At 38.0% G+C, this 18,650-nt stretch overlaps 1 protein-coding gene across 21 annotated transcripts in view; it reads right to left on the minus strand.

Moving 5' to 3' along the window:
- Positions 1-18,650, minus strand: part of adgrb2 (adhesion G protein-coupled receptor B2) — a 346,501-nt gene that overhangs the window by 193,456 nt on the left and 134,395 nt on the right. The window lies entirely within an intron of this gene.

The raw sequence follows: 18,650 nt of genomic DNA on the forward strand, positions 1-18,650 counted from the left end.
TTCAATGTTATTTTTTTCAAATATAATTTCAAGTTTAATACTGCTTTCTAATTTTTTTTTTTTTTTTTCAAATGTACAATGCCATTCATTACTGTTTCATTCACTTTAAGCTGATCCTGGTTTGACCCCATATGTTGGTTTGTCTTTTGGAAACCAGTCAATGAAAGAACATTAGACGACGAGAGTTGTGCACAAAGTGTCACTCCGACTTTTGATTAATTACAAGTTCTTATTAAAAGAATCAATTAACAGAGAAACATTTTTTTTCTCTTTAAAAAAAAAAATCGAGTTGTTTTATATCAAAGGGAAAAAAAAACTCAACAAAGGAGGCAGCAGAGAATGCCCTGAAATACCCTTCGGGTCAAATACAGGTACATTTGCTTAACAGTTTCGAACAGAAATAGTTCCATTATAGAAAAACACTTAAACCTGAGTAATTTCTGTTCTGCTTGCAATCGACACTTATACACGTATTTTCTATGCCTCTGGGCTCCAAACACTCATCTTCACACTCATCAATGTAATCCTACTTGTTTTTTTTTAACTCAGCGATACGCATCAGCAAAATTTAAGAGAAGAAAATCATTAAAAACAAATAAGAACTCAATTAGCATTTGCGACAGATCATTAGCTTAACTTTATTTTCCTTTTAGTGTAATTGGTGTACTTTGTAAAATTCTTCTGTCAGCCGCAAAACTGAAGGAACTAAAGGGGATTTCAAAGGTCGTGTGTATATTTTCCTTTGTGTGTTTGTGTTGGGAGGGTAAAGGGGCATTTCGATAGAATTTCTTGACTGTCCTTTCAACTCATTTTTCTTTAATGGGATGTTCTGAAGGAACCCCGTGTTTTTTGATGCAGCAGTCAACGGGAGGCTTTGAGGGCTCTCCGATGGGCGTCAGCTTTGTTTTTGTTTAAGAGCGGCAGCCCTACTGAGAACTGGTGGTTTTGAAAGGATCACACGTCCTCATTGTGGTCACACATGTCATAAAACACACCGCATGAATATTTCAATCTTAGGATGGTTTTCCATCTCGCTGGTTTTCCTACTTCTGTTTGTTTCTCCCTGGCGCACAAAAAGAGGTTTCAGACGGACACTGTGCTCACCACAAATGAATGTGGAGATCAATATGGATAAGCCCCTTAGAGCACTGACCTTTACGAACCCAACTATACTGTTTAATGTTCTGGTCGGCGTTTAAATGGACAGATCATCACATACTTCATTAATCGTCCAGCCCCCTTTCACGCCTACTTTCTTCCAGCAATTTCAGCCGTTTCTGCAATTCCAGGGGGAAAACTCCACTATTTATGACATGAAAAGTGTACCAAAGCTCATCCGTGGATGCCATCTTTACCTCTTAACCCTTCTTTTGAAGTCCAATAAGGATGGCAACCCTTACAGTTCAAGGCTAAGGTGCAACTTTGCAGAGCAAAATGTACGGACAGAAAATAGCCTCACCCCAATTTGTGCGTGTGTAATTCTTGATTTATCCGTACAATTCTTTGGTTTCTTGATAAATCAGCAACATTTCACTGCCACCCTATCAGTGCAATGCTTGGGCTAGCCTATTAGATGAGTGAAATCCATGTCAAGAAAAACAAACTAAACAAGTTTCTACATTCTATGAAAAGGTGACGAAATATGGTGGAAAATATCAGAATTTCTTGAAACAAATAATGAAAAACACTTTTGTTTGCAATATTGAAATAAAATACATCAATTAATTACAGTATTGCGGGTATTTTCCACCATTTTAGGACCTTTTATAGACAAAGAATACTTTTGAAACAAATCTAACTTCCCAAATGCGACATTTGACCTTGTGCTACATACCATAATCTCCAGTGGCCCCTAGTTTTTAGCTTTACATAAAAAAGTACATTAAAAAAGTTCAATTGAGTGACTGTACTGAATCTTACCAATTAAAAAGTTGTCAAATCCATAGTCAACATTTCACAAAATTTACAAAAAATATGTAATTTTTCATGATAAATATGGAATAAAATCTACATAAATGTCGTTCCGATTATCCAGCAGGACATGTTTTTTTTTCAGCATCCTTAGTCCAATGCAAATGATGATGGGAGATCATAAGTGAGCATACAAGTACTTGCAGACGAGCTAAGAACCACAGTCCGAACATACAGTACCTTAATGTACTGGACACACTCGGCACACATGCATCTACAGAGTAAGAAGTAAATATAACTAATAAATCAAGCTCATCCAATAAGCAGTTTTGAGCAGTTTAAAGCTGCAGGCTGGTCAAGGGGATTGTGCCAGAGCCACTTAGAGCTGCAGGCTTTTTTGTCAGACTGAGCTGGGATTTATGCTTGCAAGGAAGACTGCATGCATGCTTGTTTGTGAGTGAGGCAGTGCCGAGCATGTGTTACCCTTATGAAACAGCAGTGTAAAGTAAGTCACCTGCACAAAACAGAGCTAAAAGGGAATGTTTACGGTCGACTACTATTAGGCTTTTTTTCTTCTTTTGCGGTTGCAGTTTTGATTGAATGCAGACACCCTGAAAACATAATCACACAGACACAGAGACACACTCACACAGCTATTTCTATATATCAAATCTCAGCTTATAGCTCTCTGGTGTCGTCCATTTACTCTGGGGTCCATCTGGGAGAGCCCAAACTGATAGAAGTGCACCATAATGGACTTTTTATAAGCCACTGGACAGACAGAGCCACTCCATCTTTTGCTCTTTCTCACTCAGCTCCAACCTCTTTCCCTCCCAGTTGCAGATATGAAGAGAGAAGTTAAATCTGCTCTGTGCAGGACAGTGTCTGATTGGGGAGCCTGGAGGTCACTGCACCTTCCAAATGGATTCAGAATCTAGTTTGGAAGTCTCAGACTCTGGTTTGTGTTCCGCTTTTTCACATGGTACGCTTGCGCTGATACTCCATTGATCTTTTCTGTAACTACAAATTAAATGGTAAATGGTACACAGTCCATTAGACCACTAAGACATCAGTATACATACTAAGTGGTTAGCATACAAACTAAGATGTTAGCATACATGCTAAGACATTAGTATAGAAACTAAGATATTAGTATACATACTAGGGGTAAGCATACAAACTAAGACATTAGCATACATGCTAAGACATTAGTATATATACTAAGACATTAGTATAGAAACTAAGACATTAGCATACATACTAAGACGTTAGTATATATACTAAGACATTAGTATAGAAACTAAGATATTAGTATACATACTAAGGGGTTAGCATGCAAACTAATACATTAGCATACATACTAACACATTAGTATATATACTAAGACATTAGTATAGAAGCTTAGATATTAGTATACATACTAAGACGTTAGTATATATATTAATGTCTTAGCATACATACTAAGACATTAGTATATATACTAAGACAATAGTATAGAAACTAAGATATTAGTATACATACTAAGGGGTAAACATACAAACTAATACATTAGTATACATACTAAGACGTTAGTATATATACTAAGACATTAGTATAGAAACTAAGATATTAGTATACATACTAAGGGGTTAGCATGCAAACTAATACATTAGCATACATACTAACACATTAGTATATATACTAAGACATTAGTATAGAAGCTTAGATATTAGTATACATACTAAGACGTTAGTATATATATTAATGTCTTAGCATACATACTAAGACATTAGTATATATACTAAGACAATAGTATAGAAACTAAGATATTAGTATACATACTAAGACATTAGTATAAATACTACAATATTACTATTCACACTACGACATTAGCATATATGCTAAGACATTAGCATACATACTAAGACGTTCACATCCATACTAACAAATTAGCAAACATACTAAGACATTAGGATACATACTAAGACGTTAGCATACATACCGAGACAATAGTATACATACTGAGACATTAGCATACATACGAAGACATTAGTATACATGCTGGACATATACATTCTACAAACAACTGAAGTGTGGGTCTAAGGACACCGTATGACAGCATAATCCGTATATCGTAAGTGCGTTTAACTTACTTTACCCTTATAATTACTTACACTTACCACACAAACGATAACCATACATTCCATTTTCATGGATTCGTTGAGGTCGCCGTATGACCCTCAAAATAACTGCAAGACACATTAAGATTTAGCCACTCCTCTCAAAGACCCCAAACACAGCAGCACCCGTATCAGTTAACCCCCATATGAGTGTGACTAAGGCTTAATATATTATTAGCCATGCAGTGAATACAACTGTAAGTAATGAGGAGTTCAGTGTCTTTATGGTTAAATCAACGTCCACACATGGACAGGCAAGGTAGTAAACAAGCCTACGATCTTCTGATTAGTGACAGACAGATAGATGCCCTTTTAGTTACATTTGTACAAAATGTGGTGACATTAGATAATAGAAAAGAGGAAAGTCTTATGATTTTTAAATGTTATATAATAACCTAACAACTGAATTGTACTTTGAGCAAAAGTTCAGCAGTATCACAGCTAAAAAGTCGACAAAACCAAACACTGCTGCTTAGACAATGACTTGAGCCTGAATACACTTGTTTGAAAATGTATTTCATTAATAAATCTTCCAATAAATCTATTCTTCGTTACATTGTACAGCTTATTTATTTAAGACAAACACAGTCATTCCCTGTAATTGTTGAAGATTTGCTGTTGTCTCAGTAAGGGACTCACAGAATGTTGAGATGTGTACAATTACCTTTCAAGGAGTCAAATCTCATAGCTCTCAGTCAACATGAGTGTTCTACCGAAACAAACTGTCACTATTGTTCCATAAAATAAAACAATGGGGGCACAATATAAACCGCAAATGTAACAATACCAGGAACATAGGAAACTGACCTTGTTAGCTGACAGTGGTGTCCTAGAGATAAAAAATAAAAATAAGCAAATAAACAATGCTCACAGGTCCCAAAGCTCAAGTCAACTCCAGGAAATAGGACATACTTTCCCTGTAGAGTCCGTGCCACGCTTGAATATGATTGACCGCCAGAGTCCAGTTTGTTTGGATTGTCTTATCGCTCCAACCCATGCTTTGTCATAGTTAATCACCGCGCCCGGCTCTCAGTATGGATCTAGTGGGATCATGAAATGCTGGAGCACAACTCTTCAAAGCCAAGATGTCAATTAAGCAGCAACCACATTACATGTTATCCTGCTTAAGACGTGAGTCCCAACTCAAGCAAAACCACAATTCACAATCTGGTTTACAAGACACACCAAAGAGGCCAACACCGAGTAACACACTTAAAGGGGACATATAAAAAATCTACTTTTTTAGCTATCGAGTGTTTTGTATTGTTCATTCCTCACTTTAAACAACTGCAACTCCAGACTATTTCCTGGTGGAGAAAGGGATCAGGCTATTTCATGGTGTGAAAAAGGAACATACTATTTTCTGGCTGAAGAAGGGAGCAGGCTATTTCCTGGTGGAGGAAGGGAGCAGGCTATTTCCTGGTGGAGAAAGGGATCAGAGTATTTCCTGGTAGAGGAACGGAGCAGACTATTTCCTAGTGGCGAAAGAGATCTGACTATTTCCTGGTGGAGAAAGGGATCAGACTGTTTCCTGGTAGAGGAAGTGAGCAGACTATTTTCAAGTGGGGAAAGGGATCTGACTATTTCCTGGTGGAGAAGGGATCAGGCTATTTCCTGGTGGAAAAAAGGAGGAGAACATTTCCTGGGGGGAAAAGGGAACATACTATTTTCTGGTGGAGGAAAGGATCAGACTATTTCCTGGTTGAGGAAGGGAGCAGACTATTTCCTAGTGGCGAAAGGGATCTGACCATTTCCCAGGGGAGAAAGGAATCTGGCTATTTCCTGTTGGAGGAAGGGAGCAGACTATTTCCTGGTGGAAATCGTGAGTGAAAAATTAGGAAGACTGACTCTAACATGGACTATTGAGCATAGACGGAAAGGTGCAAGTGTCTCTACGAAAGTGATCCTCATTAACGGGAAACAGATTTTTGATACATTGATAAATTATGCTTCAAAGAGAAAAGAAATGTTTACAGCCAGTGCTAATCTGAAATGTTCTTCAGGTGTTATCTGCATTTTTTGACCAAACACCGCGAAATAAATATATTAGCCATCACCATTCTGTCTGTGCCAAATTTTGGGGATAAACTCCCAGGCTACACAGTATGTACATCAATATATCTATATTTTTTACATTGATGGATTTTAGTTTCCTTTTTCTTTTGTTTTACATTCAGGAAACAGATATTTTTTTTACTTACGTCATCTTTGTATCAAAATCTGAATACATTGAATGAAAAAAAAATGTATGTATTTTTTTGTGGGTGACAAGCTAACAAAGACGGTTCTAGAATGACATCATGAAATAGGCGGCACCCTCAAGGAGCCAAAGGCGGAGTCGTTTTACTTCCGGGTATGAAAAAGTTTACAAAAATATTTTTTATTTTATAAATAATTCGTTTTTTTCACCATTCTAAAGGTAAAATACAATCATATACATTATACATGGATATAGTTTACTCTGGTATGACCACTTCAAAGAGTCTGTCTTCTAAAAAAAGATTGCTTGTTATTTTACAAAGATCCAAAGGTGGTAAAGAATTCACTTGCAACTCCGTCTTATTTCCAGTATTGGCAAATGATCCCCTTATAAAGAGAGTATACGTTCTACTATACTAGAGCGTAGAAAATAGCATCAGAGCTCAGGTGTTGGCTTTTTGGCAGCATCGTGTTTTTTCACGTGTTGCAAACAAAGTTAAGAGTCACTGGTATTGTGACTACTCTAACATGTATTCCCAAACAAGTTGTAGTAATACTGTGAACGATATTAATAGAGTTTGACTGACTCATGGACTTATGTCTGACTATTTTGCCTCGCTTATAGTTCAGTGCGCCTCGTATATGACATAATTTGGAAAATAGACCTTTCATCAACACCGCATCTTATACTGCTAAATATACAATATTTTTTGTTAGAAAGTTAATACACAGAAGCATCCAGCATGCCAGAAATTACAAATGTAAATAAGTTGTTTGAACTTTTCACAGGTGCTCTAGTCGTCTGTATGTAAAAAGCAAATTAAAAATATGAATCCTGGGAATCCAAGACAAAACTACATCAACAAATCAGCTCAGTTTGAGATCTATAATCTAAATAAATTGTTATGTTATCTTTTCATCTGTGACAGATATCAGCTACTTTCTTAAATTATGTAACATAACCTTTTTTTTTTAAACCAGAGCTTTTTTTCCTTGGCCTGGTGTTCGCACATAAAACAGCCACAGTAAAAGACTGATTAGTGTTCAGATTTGACTCTGCACTGGTACGCTGTTACCATAACAACATCTTTGCACTGATGGCATAAGGAACAGAGGGAACACATAAAAAGAGAGAGTAGTGATAAAGGCCAGCTGCAATGACTCACATATTCTTTCACTTCTTTATGTGCTTTTCGTGTTTTTTTTAAAAGATTGTTTACATTTGGTTTCTTCTCTTTTTAATTTATCATAGCTTTTGTAATATAGATTTTTACAATTTTGGGCTTCAAAACAATGTTTTTCTGAGGATGTTATTCCAATTCAAATCTCCACGGTTACCATCCCTGCATCTATTAGGACTTTGGGAAAACGCTGCATTCAAATGCACTGATGTAAGCAGTATCTGCATTGACACAAGTGCATTTTATTCATCGTTGGGTATTTTTTCCGTTTCCAAACCCTAAAGGAGTATAGGAGGAGTTTAAAATGGTTTTTAGTTGGGAGTTTAGTAGAAAAGACAGCAGAATGAGACTGACTCTCGCCCTCAACCTGTCTCCTGAGTACACAAACACTTTCACAGCACTTACTGATACTCTTTCAGCTACCTTTCATCAAGGGGGAGGGGTCAGCACAGCAGGACAGAAGGCCAACGTTTGGGGCCTTTCATGCTGGCTGCACACAGCCATGCACCAATGCGAACACTCTTACACACACGCACGCAGTCAATCACAGACATGCTCAGTCGAGCTGAGCCGCAGCAAGATATTGCTCCTGTCTACAGCAAAACAGGAGCTGAAGCATTCCAGCGCTCTGCTGTTTCATTTTTACTTTTTAAGGGAGAAGGACGAGTGCACAAAAATACAGATAAATAAATAAATAGAAAATAGAGCCATGGAATAAAAAGAGCAGCCTTATTTGTCTCTGATATGACCAGATACTTAATGGTACATGTGGCTACTCAATGGACGATTGGGATGAGATTTTTTTACAAGATTTTTTTCAAGGTTGCCCTATTCTTTGGGTCTTTGTGAAATAAATTGAAACAGTTTTCTTTGTGTATGTCAGCTGCTGTCCTACTAACTTGTTTAGCTACATTTCTAACCATCATTTTTACTATGGAACAGCCTGACACAGCTCCTGGTGTACAGCCTGTTCTGTTTGGCTGTGGTAATATTGGGTTACTCTGTGTTCTTCCTTTTTTTTGTGCGTTTTACGACTATTCTTTAGGCACATCAGCTCTTCAGTCGAGCGCCCATAACATTACCGGTAGGGGTGTGTTATTTCTACCAATGTCTGTAATTTTCCAGGAGAAGTCCACACATTAAGAACAATATGTTCCATGAACCCCAGGGAGTCCGGCAGTCTACTCTTTCACTCTAAATTACAAGGGTGATTCCATGTTCTTTTAACAGACCGGAGTTCATTCACATCCACTCTACCTACTGCCTGTTGGGAGTAATCGCACCGACTTGTGTTCAGGAATCAAACATGAAAGCTCAGCTCCGATTGATATCCATACCTTTGACAGAACACAAATATTGTATTTTTGTACTTAAAAGTCTTGATTCTTAAAAAATAAAAGAATCACAGTCCGCCCATGGATTGTAGAATCTGGACAGCTAAACCCTTTCCCTATCTTGTACCAAATAGGAAATATGTACTGGGTCGTCAGAGAAGCCAAAATTCTAAATTCAGATATTGACAACTATTACTCTGTCATTCTATGTGCCAGACTATTCTTGCTCTAATACAGTTTTCTTAACATGTTCTTGCTAATTACATTTTTTATTATATTTTTTATTATCTCAAGTTATTTAAGTTGTAGACTGAACAATAAGATGCCTCACTAAAAGTAAGTGGTGCCCAGTATAGACTGATTTATTTTTAGGTAATACTAACAAGGTTAGGCCCTGTCTCAGTAATGTTTGTAGTTAGCGATAGCGTTTTTTTAAATGTTTTGCAAATAAGGTTAGGAGATGCAGATATTGTTGTGAATACGCTAGCGCAGATAATGTGTTGTAGTGTCAGACTTTTTTCTTTTTTTTTTTTACATCTTACCAACAATGTTTGGAGTTAGCATAGTCACAGAACTGTTTGTTTCAGCGGTCTCTGTCATTTTTTTACATGTTGTAAACAAGGTTGTGAATAAGCTAAAGAGCCTAACATGTAGCATGTTAAACAAGTTTAGAGTTAATGTGAATGCAGTTAATAAAGTGACTCATTAGTTTTGCATAATGTGGCTTTTAGCTCAGTGTGCCTTATAAATGACACCAATCCAAAAATAGACCATCATTGACGGTTCACTTTATAATCCGGTTCGCCCTACTGTGGGGAAAATATGGAATTTAAAACTTCAATTCACCAGTGAAAAAGATGAAACGTTTTAGGGTGTTCATCTGAAAATTTCTAACAAGTTTTATGTCGTTTTCTATTTTTCCTTATTTTTCTTGCTTCACTAAATCTTTATTTCAAAAAATATTAGAAATCAATTAACTTTTCTTTTGTTATTTTTACATATAATTGAACAGAGTTTTTTTATACGAAAACTATAACATTGGTTGATCAAATCGATAAATCTTTTTTGAGATTTATTTTTGTATTTTCTCAGTAAAATACTTTTCCAGAACTTTTTATTGCCAAAATTCACCTCTTTACTAAAAGAAAAAAAAACAGTTTTTGCTCAAGTTAAATTATCTGTTCTTACAAAAGATTTTTCATGACCAAATACAATAAAAAAATAATTGAAAAAAAATTGATATTTAATAAAAAAAATAGCTGAAATAGTTACTTGAACAACAACAGACTACTTTAGGGAAAATAAATATTTTCCTGCACTGAAAAAACAGTTCAGTAACTGTGGAAAAGATACTTTTTTTTACTCTATTCCTTGTAATAGTATACTGGCAAATTGCTAAAAACAGTTGGTGCACTTTTAAATGTTTTTTTTTTTAATCCTTCTTTGTCTGCTGTGTCTTTAAGATAACAGCTCCTGCTTCCATTGAGTGAAAAAGCTGAAATAATTCCTTAGAACTACACATTGTTTAGGGGTTTACTCTCACAGAAATCTATTTTGTGTGCACCAAAACTATTTTCATCAAGAAAATATTCAGGGCCTTTTAAACTCTTGATTTGTAGTTCCTATAGTTTTTTTTTACTTCAGTCACCCTGCATCAAAATGTTTTAGTCAATTTTATCACAAGAAGAGAAAAGGTGTTGTGCAAAACAAAGGCCTGGATAAATAAGTGATGGCAGTCTGGCCATAAGGCTAATGGAGAGAGCAGTGCAGTTGTACGCCGTGTGAATGGAGCTCCATGCTAAAGAGCTAATTTCACCCATGGAGATCAGCAGGGCTAATCAGAGGTTTGTATTACTCTCAAGGACAAATGCAGCATAATGTAGCAACCAAGTTACTCTGGGAATTTAAAAAGAAAGAAAGGGAAAAAATCTAATTAAAAAAGAAAATAGAATTGCTTTGAAAACCCGATTTAAAACCCAAAATTGAAACCTGTCCTGAGGTTAAGCTGGGTGAGGTTGGCTTATTATTTAGCTGGAAGTACTTCTCCACATTTTTATGACATGATGGACATCTTTTGATCTGTTTGAGCTGCAATTCTAGATTTAGTTTATTTCATAACGTCTAAAATATTGTCACAATAAAAACTAATATGCTTCATCTTCAGCTCATTTTCTACTGATCAAAACCTAGAAGGAGCTGTATTGTCTTGCTTTAACTTTTAGGAAATTTGGATTTGCGTTCATGACCTTTTTTTTAATAATCAATATGAATTATGTATATTTTTTGGCACGGACAAAAGCAAAAATATAAAAAGAACCTAGCATCTCTCAAAATGTTATTTTTTATTTATTTATTTTTACGTGTGACAAAAGCTCAGATAACTTTTTTTTGTTATTTTTCCCCTCTTTGTCCTCAGCAGTCTTACACTGCTGGGTTTTGTTATTTTAGTTTGGGGTTGGACATTGGTAGTCTTAGTTTGCTGGCTTTGTTAATTTGTTTTCTTTAGGTGGCAGCCATTAGGGAGCTGCTGACTCCGCCGGTTGACATGGCTGGGTCAGCACTCCCCCTGACTTATTTTAAGTTTGGCCAAGGAGCCTCCATAGAGAGATAAGAAAGCCACATGTGGATCTGGATCCGCAGGTTGCCGACTCCTGATCTTAACAAAAAGGGTTTAAAGTGAAGCTTTAGGTAATTTCAATAATCTTCAGGTAATGGTTCTTAACTTCACACATCACTCTGAGCCAACAGCTAAAATTTTCAATTTCTTCATAGCCAATCACAATCAAATTCCTGCCGTAAATTTGTAAAAGTTTGTTTATCCGCATTCCAGACATTTCATTGGCCCATCCCCCAGTTCTCTCCTCCTGGCTTTTCACTTTGGTGCAGTCTGACCTTGACCAACATCAGCGTCTGGACTGAGGTCATCTGAAGCATACAAGATGACTACTGACTATTCATGCTCAATTACATTTTTCAATCACACTCTGTCATTCATCCAGCTGCAGGTTCAAACTGCCAATGCCAAACTTGGCAATCCTGGTTTCGCCACTTAAAGTACAGGTTTGTGGTACTGTACCGCTTTCTCAGGAGCCCCAAAATGCTTTACAGTCTCAGTTCCTTTCACCCATGCTCCCACCAGGAACAATGCGGGAAAAAATGAACACACGGGCAGACAGGGCAGGAACCAAACTTGTAATGCCGACCACTCTGCAACACAGCCACCTGTTTAATTTTTCAAAATGTAACAGTCAGGTTTTGGCTGCAGCTCTGTGTCATCACCATAGGTAATTATTTCTTAGTATTGCAGACCAAGGTTTTTTCTTAGTCAGTGCCAGGTTCTTTGTTTTACAACCCATTCTGTTTTTACTGATATTAGTCATGCCACATTCTTTGTTTCTTTTTCCTTCAACTTTTCGACAAATTTGAGTTTTTCTGTTCAAGTTTTTGTTTCTGTTGGTGCCCAATGTCTCCTCCAAATAGAAAAAAGTAAAATGAAAAAACAATAGGTTATGATCCTGAAAAGTACCCATCCATTGCTTGTCAACCAAAATACAGACAAAAAAGGGAAATGAATACAAGTTTACAGATTTTTATTCGAATAGAATGAAACTGGCAAAGCTAACACAAGTAAAATAATATGGAGAAATGTTATGATCTATAGTTTAGTACGTTTGAAAGTTTTGATTTTTTTTTAGATGAGGCAATAGCGTTTCTTTGAAATCCACTCAAATTACTTATCAATACACAGTGTGTCCCATAAGTCTCGGAAAAATTAATTTTTCTTGCCATAAACCATTTTTATTTATATATTATGCTCTATATGACTGCCATTTTGTCAGGAACATCTTCCTTGATCCAAAACAGGTCATGTTTTTGTGAACTTGACAATGCATTTTGTGTGATTTTTGTCCCTTGTTTTCTGTTAAATGCGTTTGCAATCATACAACTGCCTTCTAAACCAGGCAGGACGATTTCCATTAGTTTCTTTTTATTAAAGTATCTGACATATTTCTAAATACATGTTAGAACCATATATTTATGGCATCTATCATCCCTCCTATGTATGGAGACTTATCGGACACAAATTTGTAAAAGCACTCCCAGGGGTCTTTTACTTATGACAATGTGTGTCTTTTTCTAGGACATAGTTTTTGAAGAGTAGTAGTTCATTAGAAATCTACCTCTGAGTTGTGGGCGGGACCATTGGCATGGAGCAACCCCGCCCCCTTTTCCTTCCACATTCCACAGTGGAGCAAAAACCTTGTCTGCTCAGTGTCTTCTTGTCACTAAAAAGCTCTTTTTCAATCAGCATTTTTTTTCATCAGCAAAATGAATCGATAAATACTCAGAAAGGCACTTTTAATCCTAATTTTCTTTATATATGTCCTCCATTATCAGAAAAATGCAACAAGAACATGTTAGAAACACAATTTTTGTAAGAAAAATGTGGACTATATATCTTATGGCCGTTCTCACACTGATATGTTTGTACAGACTATATCTATAGTCAAACAAATTACTCCATCCATCCATTTTCTTGACCACCTTGTCCCTTTACGGGGTCACGGGGGTGCCGGAGCCTATCCCGGCTGCTGATGGGCGAAGGCAGGGTACACCCTGGACAGGTCGCCAGTCTGTCGCAGGGCCTCAATCACACACACATCCACTCTCACATTCACACCTAGGGGCAATTTAGAGTCACCAATCAACCTATGAAGCATGTTTTTGGACGGTGGGAGGAAGCCGGAGTCCCCGGTGAAAACCCACGCATGCACGGGGAGAACATGCAAACTCCACACAGAAAGGTCCCAGCCGGGATTCGAACCGGGGCCTTCTCGATGTGAGGCAAGAGCTCTAACCACTGCGCCACCGTGCAGCCAACAAATTACTCATTTATGTATATTAACATATGTACATATATATAGTTTGAGCAATCTTCACAAGATTTTACAGTCCTGCTGCCAGCATCATGTTCTCTTCCAGCAATGACACTTAAAACAAAGTATGTTAGGAATAATTTGGCCTCACAAAAAACACACAAAAAAAACATATCTTCAACCTGGGTCCCGTGGGAACCAGACTAAGCACATCACCAGCATCCTACTGAGGTAAAGGGTCAACACACTGACAGGGTTTTGCTCTCCTCCACAATGCCTTGTGGTAAAATAAGACTTTTACAGCATGTCCCAGCGGGAAGCAAACCCTCAGCTCTGCAGAGTGAGCGCCATCCACTACTCAGTTAGCCGCATGATTACTTGGTGTATGAATGCACCATATGAGCTGTCTCTTTTGGAACAGACAATAAATGGATATGTTTTCTCTCTATCTGCCGTCTTTATTTTCAATTTCCTGTGGCTAAATTGTGCATAAGTAGTGAGTTTGACAAGGACTGCACGAATAGATGTGGTAGTAAAAATTCATGGCAGACTGCAGCTGTGCTTTGATCATTCCTTCCTGCTTTTGTTTCGACACTGTCACTAAGCTCTTACATTCAGCACATATAGCCTATGGTTTTATTTATTTAACACCCTCAGCCACATTGACCTGCTATTTGCTTGTTTTATGCCTTTACGCCTTAGATTCTTGCTCTGCAACTATTTCTGTAAAAATTCTTTCTTCTTGTCTTCTTTGTCTGCACTTGACTTGCTGTTTCACATTTCCAAAACCACAGAAAAACTACTTTCTCAAAGAATGTCACAAGGCTGGAGAATAGACTTGTTCAAGTAAATAGAAAGGATTAAAGTACGTGTCTTTTTTTTATTTCATTTTTACTTATTTATTTTCTATAGCTAGATGAAAGCGCATGCTGCACTGAACAATATCACAGTGGCTTGCCAAGGCACCCCATTTAGCGGCCACTTTTAATCAAATGAAAGCATGCAATTAGCAGTTTGATGCTCTCTTAAGTTTGAACAAAAACATGTTAATAGTTTTGCTAACCCTGTGAGGGAAAAAGAAACATCTTACTTTGAAAGGTTGCAGGAAATATGCAGTAAAATGAGCTTTGTCGATCCCGTCCCATGCAAATTAATAGCTTAAGTAAAATACAGTGAGATTAGAATAATTATATTTTAACTGAAGTGCAAATGAAGTTCTGCTCCATTATAAGTGAATGGAACGGTTTTGTATCAGCTGTATCACGTGGCAACAATCCACTGCTACATGAACAGTGTGGACATCAAATGTTTTTTATTTCCCTCAACAGTCCTGGACTGCAGGGACCAGATTGTTTTCGCAATACTTCTTTCTTTCTTACTGCACCTTTGAGCAACAAACTTTGATGAGCCACATACTCAAAAACTAACCAAAATCTGCACAGACCTTGTACCAGGTGAAGATGAGTTCTTAGTAAGCAGTAGGGTTGGGCACCGATGGGTTCTGATGCAGTTCCGGTGCTACCGCGGTTCTTTTGTTTCGGTTTCGGTTCCCTTTCGGTGCTTATTGCGGTTCTTTAGTAATAAAAAATAATGCCTTTATCTTCCTAAACCCAAAGCAGAACGGCTTCAAACAAGCGCAGACTCCCTCCTGCCGTGCAGCTGTGCGCACGTAATATAAAGCATAATATAAAACTCAACAAGGAGGAAACGATTCATTGTTTCATTTTGGGATGGTGCTCCAGCGTTGTTTAAAAATTGCGGAAACTCCACTATTCACAGCGAAAGTCCCGCCCACCGACGTTGCGGAAGCCGACCATCTTGGCGGTTTTATATGAGCCCGCCCACGAACACAAGAAAGTAAATAGATAGGCTGAATTGTAAAGAATCAGAAGTGAGTACAAGTGATTGACATGTCCACAGACAAATGAAACTTCAATGAACTTTGGAACCGAAATCCGGCACCGTTTGCAGCCGCATCTTTCAGTTTCGGTAGAACCGCGCAAATCATAACGGTTCCTACTTGGAACCGAACTTCGGTGCCCAACCCTAGTAAGCAGTGACATCACATCAAAATAATACACGGGGACAAAATCTTTTATGGGGCTCAAAGAATACAATTCAAATCCACTAATAAAAACAAAATCTGTGTTAGTGGGTAGTGCAAGGAAGCTTTGAAATTATCATGGGATGGCCACAGACTCAACGGCTAGGCGGATATTTTGTGGCAAAGTGTGAAATTTTAAAACTTTATATATATATATATATATATATATATATATATATAGTTTTCAGATTTCACATATATTTTGTTATATATTTATAGCACATATATATATATATATATATGCATATATACACAGTGTTCCCCCGCATATTCACATTCCTGTATTCGCGGTTTTACATATTCACAAACTTTTTTCTTTAAGTCACATGGCTCTTCCAGTTAGTGACAAAAACTCAGACAACTCAAGACGCTTGTATGAATTTTTTGTGTCTGATGGAGGTTCTGTGCTGCTGAGGTGTATCTCCGCACAGCGGAGCCCCCTCCAGAGCGCGGAGGAGGAGCGCCCGTCGGGTTCTAGCCTCCCCTCTTTATGCCTCTGCATGGAAAAACGGTATCAGCTGACTTAGAAGTAGCCAAAGAAACACCCGAAGAAGATAATCAAGGAGAATAATTACCAGAGCAGGTATTTGTTACTTGAGGAAGGAGGAAGCAGGGGTTACACTACTTCTCTGCGTCATAAAGTACGCTGTCGCTTCTGAGCAGTCTTTTTTTCCTGAATTGAAAAAATAATCTTTATATTGAGCAATATTTTAATGTTCCTAATACAAGCCATGATCAGAACTGTTTTCGATATGGGTCAGTAACTGACATTCTTCGGCCAGGGGGGTGGAGGGTGAGACAGGTATAGGGGGGTTCTCCGCATTCGCGGATGTCTCCGCGAATAACGGGCTATTACTAATATGTAGTAGTAGTTCACTTTCGGCTTATCCCTTTCGGGGTCGCCACAGCGTAACAGCACCCACTGTTTCGCATCAGTGATTTGGCAGAGATTTTTACGCCGGATGCCCTTCCTGACACAACCCTGTACTTGAGGGGCACAGGGACCCAGTGAGGCGGCACCGTCAAGGGTCTGGCCTAAGGACCCAATCTGGATGGGGATCAGTGGACAACCCTGGGAATCAAACCCAGGGCTACTGCGTGCCAGCCCTTCACCTAGCCCACTGAGCCACCCAGCCGCTGGGCTATTACTAATATATATATATCAGTGGCGGGCCGTGCATTTCACACCTAGGCCTTCAGTAGTGCTCCATCTGAATCAATCCAACCCTCAATAACTATTTTATGGCAATAAAACTTCTAGTGCAGGTACAGCTGCCACACACACACCAAAAGCATAAAAAATAACCTGATAAAATTTCAATATTATGTAGGGAGATAGCAAAATTTTACTCACCAAAAATCCAGATTATTTAAACACAAAATCCATCCTTTCTATCCTCAAGAAGATTTCAATCACTCTGTCGTGCAGAATCCGTGCGTTTCGCAGATGGAAAGTGTTCCGTGGCTGTGATAAGCTGGAAAAGGCTGCATGCGGGAAATGTTCTGGTATTCCTGAAGCCTCTCGTGGTCCAGGAGGGAGACAAACATCAGTTTTTGTGATCGATCAAGGTCTGTGTCTGGAAAATAATATTTGCGCGAGGATTTTGCGCTGCAAGCGCCCGCGGTGCGTTCAGGAGCCTCGTAGATTTCAGCTTCACTCCCGCTCAACGGAGTCACGGAACTCCTTTACCCGTGCCAGACAAAACTGTGCCACAACTTTACCCAGACATTCATTTTCCACCAAAAATCAGACGATGAGACGCTTTCCACTGGCAACATCTTCAAACCCGACACGCCGCTCCTCGACACCTGTGTCCGTCACATAACGCAGAACCAGAGCGAGCTGCGAGCTATCCAATCAAAGTTCGTGAAAATGATGACGTTTCCGAAGGCCTTCTAGCTGGCCTTGGTTTGGCCTACTCCAAATCTGATTGGTTGAAGCAACAGTTTGGTCGACAATTATTTTATGCTACAGGGCCCGCAGAACTGATTGTGAAGGCCTCCGGGCAGATTTCTTTGACCCTAGCAACAAATGGTGCTGCAATGTGATTGGTTAATGCTTAAATAGGAAAATACACGTCTGGAAGCAGCGCAACCAGGGAGACAGCAATGAAAGGACGAAGACAGAGCATTTGGAATTATAGAATACGTATTCATGGAAATAAATAATAATTAATATCAGTCTGTGATTCAGATATTTTTAGGCAAGCAGAGAAGGACTTGCAGGCCCTGACGGCCCGCCACTGAAATATATATATATATATATATATATATATATATATCCCTAACGTGGGATTGCTATATACATTTTGTACATATACAAATATACACATACATACAGTATATATATATATATATATATATATATACACTCTATATAAAACTATGGTTTGAGCGATCGTCACAAGATTTTACAATCCTGCTGCCAGCTTAAGTCTACAACCTTTGGTAAGAGGCCGCCATCTTCCTTAAAGAAAATAATAATATATTAATAATAAAATAAACACCTTTAGTACTTTTTACAAATTTAAACTCCTCCTAGGGATTTGGATTTGTCGCCTCATAATTTCTCGAGCTTCATAGCCAATCTACATAGCTAAAAGTGGATCTTGGAGTTGTAGATTTAACATAGCATTAGCGTGGCAAGCTAAAGCTTCCCATTTCCCTGGAATGTTTTGAAAAAGTAATGCATAAATCACTGACTTAATCTGAATGAAACGCTAAAACATCAAATATGACTATATTAGGAATGTGGGTGTTGATTAACATAAAACCTCTGTTGCCAAGAAAAAAACAGAAGTTTATTTTGCAGATTACTCTAAAAATTACACAGATCTGTTTGGTTCCCCCAGGTGACCAAAACACAAAATGGTTGCTATGGAGAT

Source organism: Oryzias melastigma, linkage group LG11 (assembly GCF_002922805.2).
Source record: "Oryzias melastigma strain HK-1 linkage group LG11, ASM292280v2, whole genome shotgun sequence".
Taxonomy (NCBI): domain Eukaryota; kingdom Metazoa; phylum Chordata; class Actinopteri; order Beloniformes; family Adrianichthyidae; genus Oryzias; species Oryzias melastigma.